The 9,514-nt window shown below is 28.1% G+C and overlaps 1 pseudogene; it reads left to right on the top strand.

Annotated features, from left to right (window-relative positions):
- Nucleotides 1-8,912: 8,912 nt before the first annotated feature.
- Nucleotides 8,913-9,514, top strand: part of LOC105115504 (homogentisate phytyltransferase 1, chloroplastic-like) — a 12,900-nt pseudogene continuing 12,298 nt past the window's right edge.

The raw sequence follows: 9,514 nt of genomic DNA, 5'->3' as shown, positions 1-9,514 counted from the left end.
TTAATATTTCATTTCTAAGTTCTCATCATCATCATCTTCTTCTTCTTCTCTTTCTCTACTACTACTACTACTATTACTACTACTATTATTATTATTATTTTATTATTATTATTATTATTATAGTTGTTATTGTTATTGTTGTTGTTGTTGTTATTATTGCTATTATTGTTGCTTATAATTGTTGTCTATAATTTGTACAATTAACCTCCCTGTGGTTCGACCCCGGTCTTGTCGGGTTATTTATTACTTCGACACTCCTGCACTTGGGAGAAGACATCAACCTTTTAGTCGTGTCACGCACCAAGGGTGCTAATACCTTCCATTTATGCAACCAATCTCTTCCTTTAGAATCTTTGAAAGAACAATTAGGTTTTTTAGTAACCATAATACTAGGTGACAACTCCCTTATTCACAGAAACAAAAAAAAAACCTGAAATCAATCAAGAGTTACCGCGATGATTTGCTTCGCTCATGAGGGTGTGACAACCCATATACTCCACTTGAGAGCTGCCAAAGACACACTTACTTCTCTTAGTAAAAAGACTCTGACTTTTGAGTTTATCAAACAATATCTGCAATTATTCCACATGTTTCTCCAATGTAGAGTTATACACCAAGATGTTGTCAAAGAAGACGAATATAAATTTTTGTAAATACCTTCTAAAAATATCATCCATTAAGTTTTGGAAGGTGACTGGTGCATTGGTTAAGCCGAATGGTATAGTTAAAAACTCATAATAGCCATTGTGGGTTTTGAAGGTTATCTTGCGTATACCTCTAGCAAGCATCCTTAATTGATGATAACTAGCCTCTAGATCGACCTTTGAGAATATAGTAGCCCCCTAATTCTTACAGCATTTCTTATACTACAGGGATAAAGAACTTATCTTTGATCGTCATCTTGGTAAGGGCCTTATAATCTATACACAACCTTCAAGTATCATCTTTCTTTTTAACCAAAACCATTAGTAAGGCAAATAGACTTGTGCTATATTGTATAATCCTAGAATCCAACATCTCTGTTACTATTTTCTCCACTATATCTTTTTGTAAGCCAAAGTGCAATAAGGTTGGAGATTGATTGATTATGATCCTTTATTGAGAGGAATAGCATGATTGTGTGTTCTAAGGGGAGGTGGCCCTATAAGTTCCTAAAAAATGTCCTAGTAAGAATTCAACAATTCATTTATAGTTGAATTAGTCCTAAGACTAGGCTACAAGTTAGTGGTTATTGAGCTAATGAGATGATCACTCTCTTCTACTAATTTGAAGCTATATAGATTTACCTCTACTAGCTGAGTTAGATTGTTAAGAAAACTGTTAAGTTGTTTGAAGCTAATAGTCTGAAGCTTAATTGGGGTGTCTCCTTGTAGCAATACTTCTTACCCTTACCATATAAAGAACAACTATAAGTCATTGTAATTTGATAAGATGTTACCCAATGTAGCCAACCATTGTACTCCTAGCACCATATCACAATTGTTTAGTTCACTACAAACACATCTGTAAAGAACTTGACTACCTATATTTTCTAGAGGAAGTTCTTGCACACATAGGTACAAGTCATCTTACCGTCATTTGCTTCTTCTACTGTTAATAGCCTAATTAGAGTGAGAGTGCAACTCAGTTTTTTAGCCACATGAGTGTTGATAAAATTATGCATGCTTCCTAAATCAATCATGATAAAGAGTGGAGACTTGTCAACCTTACTAGTCATTCTTAGTGTTTGAAAACCTGAAGTACCCTCCAAGGCATTGATGAATATTTGAGGTTTGAAGTTATCAGGGTTAATCTCACTAGCTTCCTGGACCTTTTCTTCTGCAACACCATCATCATCCAAAATATATAAGGAATATAACCTTTTATTTTTGCATTAATGTTCTTGTATGAATTTTTCATCACATAAAAAACATAGTCTTTTCGCCCTCTTCTCATCTAGCTTCTTGTTCCTAAGTAGGTTTGTAAGGTTTTTTAACAGGGTAGTGATCAGGGGTTGGAGTCTTTTGGTGGTAAGGAGTCAATTTTACAGTGTTGTTATTATAGAAGAGAGTGGTTTTAGTGGTGTTTTGGGCAAGGAAAGACTTCTATAGGTTGACACTACTAGTAGTGTGATAGGTGTTCTTTGAGTAGAAATTATGGGGTTGCCTATGACTGATAGTATTTTCTTGTAGTCTAGCTAGATTAGCTTGGTATAAGGTTTTTGGTTTAATCATTTTGACCATGTTTTTAATCTCGACTTCTAATCCCCAAGGAAAAAGATTAGAGCCTGTCTCTTCGTTTTCTTTGTCTTGTTCCATAGTATGTCAAATTCTTATATATATGTTTCTAAATCTATCATTTGTTTAAGATCCTTCAATTCCTCCAAAGGGTCTTTCTAGCCCCTAAAATGGCAGCACAAAGCCTCAATATATTCACTTTATAGGACCTCATGACGGTTCCTAACAAAATTCTGATGCTAATATAAGACTCTCCCATCAATGTAATAAGATGTTTGTATAAATTTTTTAGAATCATTCATTTCTATGATTTCAAAATACAGGTTACATTTAAATAGCCATTGATAAACGTCATCCTCGTTAAAACTAGGAAAGTCATGTTTAGGCTTGTATACCTGTTGAGGATATTGATTTGCTTTCCTGGTTTAACAATTCCTGGTAACTTCATTAGAGCAACTCAGCTGCTCATGGTTAACATTTGGTTCACCTCTTACCAAACTCGGCTTTTGTAGAAAAGAACTTTACTGGAATGTTAAGCCACTGATCAAGTCTTTTATCTCCCTAAACTTAACTTCATCACTATTTATTTTCTGACCATACACTTTCAATAACTTGGTTACTTGCTTGTATTTCAATGAATGTTCCTTGTTGGCAAGCTCAAGAGATTCTTCTAAGCACCTTAGATCATGTGCTCTGGTGTTTGGAGGCATGACTGGTGTCTAAGGTCTACAAGATCTAATAGCAATTAATATAAGTGATGTTTCTATGGCAAAATCTAATACTTAGGCAGGAGTTGTTAAGTAAGGAGAACAATGTGGGCAATGAAAATAGTCACTCATTATGTTTTTCTATATATCACTCTTTCTGTTACAGTGTGTGTGTCTATATATATATATATATAGAGTTCCCCTAACTAACTAATCCTTTATTCTAGCATGAGAGCACACACAAGTCGTGTGGTTGTAATTTGTTATTACAATAGTGTGAATTATTTGAATGGGGTATTTTAACAATGGCTATAACAATTCAAATCTACCCCCTTTTCTTGGCTTAATTTGTGCATGTAAGACTTTTCTTTATCTTTTTTCTTTCTTGTGTGCTTTTTTATTGTCTATTTCTTTTTTGTTTACTATCTCATCTTCCTTTTTTTTTCTCTTAATTTTTTGTTTTTCTCACTATGCTTGCTCTCTTTCTCTTTTTCCCTATGCTTTCTCCTGTCATGGAAACGGGTTTTAAAGGTCTATTACAGGCAAATTAGCTATGGTCTTTGATTTGAAAAAACCAAGGTCTTTGATCCCTTAAAAAAAGGAGAGTAGAAAGCCATAAGAAAATCAACAATAACAAAAACAAAATCTCTTGAAAGAGGGAATAACATAGCCAAAGAAATTTAATTTATGTTTTTACCATTTAAATCTTAATCGAGTAGTGATTTTGATAATATATTGAATTATACTCCTCAAGAGTGTAATTTTAGTTTTTTTTAATTTTAAATTTTGAACTTTTAATTATATAATATGTTTAATATATATGGATCTGACTTGAAGTGAAATTATATTTTGTTTATATGGTTTTGTCTTATTATAATTAGAAATATTATATTATTTGCTAATTATAATAAATTTGGTCTTTAAACTTTTAATTGTTATATTTTTTTGTTTTAAATCTTTTTTTTTAATTTTACCTCTTAGAATTTGATTTTTATATTAACTTTGGTCCTTATTTTTATTATTGTTATTTTTTTTTCTCTTATTATTTAATTGAAATTTTGTATCTATCAAATTTAGTTCTCATTCTTTTGATTGTTACTTATTTTATTTGAAATAATTTATGAAATGCAATTATTATTATTATTTTAATTTCATCATCTTTTAATTTTTTTTATATGTTAGATTTGATCTTTATTATTTTTATTGTTATTTATTTTATTTGAGATAATTTATGATATTTTTTTTAATTTTCTTTCATTCAACCTTTTAACTTGTGAGGTTTGTTCCTCATTATTTTAATAAACTTGAAAAACAATATTAATAAGTTATTTTCTAACTTATTTTCTATAACATAATTAAACTCTAAAAAGTGTTCTTCAACTATTTTTTATGATACTATAAAATATTAAAAAATAATTTATTTTTTAAAAAAATCCATTTAAAAAAAGATACTTTCTAACGAACAAATAAAGCTAGAAATAGAAAGACAGAGAAAGCAAGTAAACGAAAAAGAAAATGAGGAGAAGGGAGATATAATAAATAAAAGGAGTTAGATATCAACTGAAATAGAAGGGATTAAAAAAAGAAAGAAATTGAGAATACATTGGTAGTGTTCTGGCAACAGCAATAACGTTCACCAAAGAATGGAGTTTAGTAAAGGAAGGATTTTATGGATCTCAAGAGGACCTGCAATGTAAAAAGAAGGGAAACTAAAAAAGGCACTCGTTTTGGCAGCGACAACATCGAGTTCTAGGTTGAAAGCACCACAAAAAGAGTTGCTGAAACAATTATGCTTGTATAAATAAGTTGTGTTGTTGCCAACCTTGCCTTTTTGTATCCTTGTAAGACATGAATTTTTTTGTCAAATAATTAAAGCTCCTAATAGATGCCAAATTGGTGTCTTTAAAAAAATATGGAATCCTTGCATAAATAAAACTCCCAAATTGTTATATATGTTTCCTTAACATATAAAGAATCAGTTGCTAGCTATAAATCCTTGTTAATTTAGGATTCTTTTCCAAAATAATGACTCACATACTTGCCGACTTTGCCACAATTGTAGCCCAATGTTGTCAAATGCCTTGGGCTAAAAAATCAGCTTCTTTCTTTACATTGATCAAAGTCTTTTCATCCCATGTTGAAGTATTGAAGTTTATCTCAGCCCAAATTTTCTAAAAAAACTTATTAAATGCCTCTTTAATCTTATTCTTCCTTCACCTTATAATTAGTTCAATCGGAAATAGATTTTTTGGTGATGTTCATTGTTTCTTATTATTTTCTCACTTTTCAAAATCATTCATTCTTAAATGATCAACAATAGAAACATTATTTATAAACAATACATCCACATAATCCTGTAACAAACAAAGTAAATAATAATTGAACCCACAAACAAAATAAAAATAATTAAAATTAAATTGAAAATAATATGACCCTCTTGTTCCCTTTTATAGAGGATATTTATAATTCACAAAATAAATAAAACCTAATATATTAATAAGTTGAAAGTAAAAACCAATTAAAATTAATACATCAAAGTTTGTAAAATAGATATCTAAAATTAACCCAAATCTAATTTAAAATTCTATGTTGTCGAATTCCCAAAGAGTTGTAGAAATAATTGTACATGTATAAACAAGTTATGTTGTCATCGGCCTTGCCTCCTAAGGAATTAAAGTTGCTATGACTCTTTGTATCCATGTAAAACATGGAAGTTTTGTCAAATAATTAAAGCTACCAAAAGCTGCAAAATTGGTGTCCTTGAAAAAAATATGAAATCCTTGACAAATAGACCTCTCAAGCTTTCGCTTGTATTTCCTTAACAAATAAAGAATCAATTGCCAACTATGGGTCCTTGTTATATTAAGACTATTTCCAAAAAATGACTCAATGTTACCTAATGTCTTTAGCCCAAGAAGCAGCTCCTTTCTTTGTATAAATCAAAATAATTAAAGTTGATTAACTTGTCTCGGTCTAAATTTTCTAAATAAATTCATTAAATATCTTTTTAATCTTATTTATCCTTATCTTATAATTGATTATTTGGTGATATTTTTTGGTTTTTATCATTGAATGTATCCTAGCTTTAAAGATTTGAATCCCATGCTTGTAAAAGATGAAGCTTCTCTTTCATATTATTTGGTGATATTTGCTGGTTTTTATCCTTGAATGGCTCAACACATGCATTGATGATCATACTCGACGGAAGGATTACTTTTCTCTTTTATTCCGGTACATAAAGCCTAAAACGAAAAAGTAGTTTGTGGGTTCTTGTTTAACTTTTTTTTTAAAAAAAAAAATTATGCTAATAACATGCTTAGTGAACTTGAACCCACCCTTTTTCTTTTCGCTATTGCCCTCCATACATATAAAATATACATATTAGAAATTAGTATATTAAAATAATTTGAAAATATTAAATAAATAAAAAATAAATAAAAAATAATTTTTAAAATTTTTTTAAATACTTTTAAAATACAAAAATAAATATATTTTTTTTCATGATCATCGTATTTGCGAAGTAGCATGTTGCTCTATATATTTGTGAACACTTATGTTGCCTTTATAGTGGTTTCGCCAAAACGGTGTAAAAACTGAACTAGCCCTAGCCCTGTCCAATTTGACACGGGTTCTGCACTTTGTGTTTATGTAATTTATGACTTTAATTTTCGTAATACAATGCAATGTAATTTATGACACTCTTAACTTTATCCAACGTAATAAATTAATGTTTCTTATATTGCCCAAACATAAAAAAAATCCAAATTAAAATCCAATAAAGAGTTAAGGAAAAAAAAACCCAAACAATACTAGGATCATCCCAAAAAAAACTCAAAACGGCTAGACACATTTAATAATAATAATAATAAATAAATAAAACACCAAAACAAGCTACAAAAACCGAGAATTGTAACAGAAAAACACAATAAAAAAGCCCATTAGCTTATCCATTTTTTTAATAATAAAAAACTGAATCGAACCCCTTGGTGTGAACTAGTTTTAAAACTTGCGCTACGCTCAAGTATAATTCCAAGTTAATATTTAACATCATAGAAGAATGTACTAATATTATAAATATATTTTATTATATTTTTTTTTAATTGACAAATACAAAGACACTATTTATATTTAATGAAATAAATTTAAAAATAATTAAATCAATCAATTATGAAAGAATTGTTAATGTTATTTAGATGAGCATGGCATATATTTAATACTCATTTCTTCTTCTTCTTCTTCTTTTGAATTCATGCTTTTTATTATGTATCAGTTTTTTTTTCTCTCAATAACAAATAATTATTTTTTAAAAATACATCATGCATATACAGTTTATTAGACTAAATATAAAATATATAAATTAAAATAATCACTTTAAAACATTATAAAAATACAAGATAATTAAAAAATAATAGCTACTATTTAAAAAAAAGAATAATTGTTTTTAAAAAAATGAAAGAGATAGGATATTAATTTTAATTGAAATAAAAAAACCTAATGTAAACTAATAAATCACATACAAAAGCGGGAGGAAATTGATTGAAATGTGTTTTTTAGTCGCATAAATTGCACAATATCATAAATAGATATTTTATATATTATTTTTTCTCTGTAAGAGTTGATACAAATATTTGATTTGATTTTTTATACTGAGTTATATTACAAGACCAGTTGCACTAATTAAGTTGATTAAGATCTTACTATCAATATTTCAACCTAAAAAATAAAAAAAATAATCATTCTCAATAAAGTTGGTTGAATAAGATCAAATTATATTCCTTGTGACCACTATATGTACTTTAGATGCATAATACAGTTCTTCGAAAATCATGAACAAAACAATCAATATATAGATTCCATTAATGCAAATGGGTTTTCTCTCTTCTTTTTTTTTTGAGACAGATAGTGACTTTAATCGTTTACCTATAAATAATAATAATAAAAAAAAACTCATTAAACTTTTCAAACTTACTTCTAATTGAAGTATTCTTTCATCAAGACCCAATTGATGGGCTGTAAATGTTTTCGTTAATATTGTTGAAAGAGTCTTATACTCTTATTAGAACAAAAGTAAAAATTGAATGATATATAATAAAATAATATCTAAAATGATTTTTTAATTAATTTCATAGAATAATATTTTAGTAATATTTTAAATTAAGTAATTTCAAAAAACATATATAAATTTAAATTAATAAAAATAAAAAAAAAACCAAAAACTAGTAAGACATATGAGGATAGTCTAAATTAAAAAGGCCTAAATGCGTTTGGTTTTTTTTTTTTTTTGTTAAAGGTCATACACTCTTTTTTTTTAATTTTTTTTTATTTATGTAGGGTGTCCGGGTTAGCTTGCACGCACCGCGACTAATTCTCACGACCTCTCTTTTCTTAATTAAATAGGCGACTTGTTGCATGCTTTTGCCAAAAATCTAGCTATCATTATGCTTGGTAAAAAATCGGATATACTGGTTTTCTCTCTAAAGATCTTATTTTCAAACCCTTTTCAGCTAAAAATACCTTCAAACACCATAAAAACCAATATAAAACCACTCCACAACTCAGAACAATAAAACTCACTCAAAAAATAAAAATAAATTGAGCCCTAAAAATCAAAGCGTCACTCAATCTGCCTATCTCACCTTAAAGAGAAAAACCACCATTATTGGCTATTTTGGTTGCTAAATCCTGACAATCGACCACTTTTTATTTCTTATCTTATTTTTTGAAAAGTTTATCATTTTTCTTTCTAATTCAGAGACTGAAACTAAATAAAATAAAATTTTATATTAAAATAAAAATTATTATGAATTTAAGGTAAGTCATATGTTGTTTTTTTAATTCTTTTATTTAATTTGATATTCTAGATTATTTATATGAACATTCATGAAATCAACTGCATACATTTCAATATAATCGGTTATTAATTTGATTCTATTTATATTTTAAAAACAATAATAGATGTTATATATATATCCATTCAAACCAAACCTCCATGACGAATGCTCACCCAGTTACAAGTGATAATTTTATTAAGGTTATGCTTATTTTTTGAAAAATATTTTTTGAGAAATTATTTATCAAATTTTTTTGTGTTTGTTTTTATTAGAAAAGTTGATTAATGGAAAATATTTTCTGGTCAACAAAAAATATTTTCTGCTAAACAGAAAACACTTTCTGGTCAATAAAAAATATTTTTCAATCAAAGAAAAATTTGGCTTGGTTTTTAGGAAAGTGTTTTTCTTTTTTGCCGTGATTGTTTTTTATGTTATCAATGATGTTTTGGGCAAACAAAAGAAGATAAGGATTGTCACTAAGTCAAGAGTTGGTCACCCACTCATCAATTAGTACAACAAATACATGACACTCTCATAGCCCATATTATATGGTTTAACCGACACCTAACCTATGAAAGGAACTTGATTTGTTGTTAACATAAGTTATAATCATGAATACCTGGCGAGATTTACAAGTATTAACATTAATTGAATAAGATGACTAATGTAATCATGTTAATAATTTATAATCTGATTGGAACCTCCTTTGTGTATAGTTTTCAATTGACTAATAAGAGTTTATACTATACTTGTTTGACAT

Source organism: Populus euphratica, unplaced genomic scaffold (assembly GCF_000495115.2).
Source record: "Populus euphratica unplaced genomic scaffold, PopEup_1.0 scaffold719.1, whole genome shotgun sequence".
NCBI classification, from domain to species: Eukaryota; Viridiplantae; Streptophyta; class Magnoliopsida; order Malpighiales; family Salicaceae; genus Populus; species Populus euphratica.
This window is presented reverse-complemented; position numbering and strand designations above follow the sequence as displayed.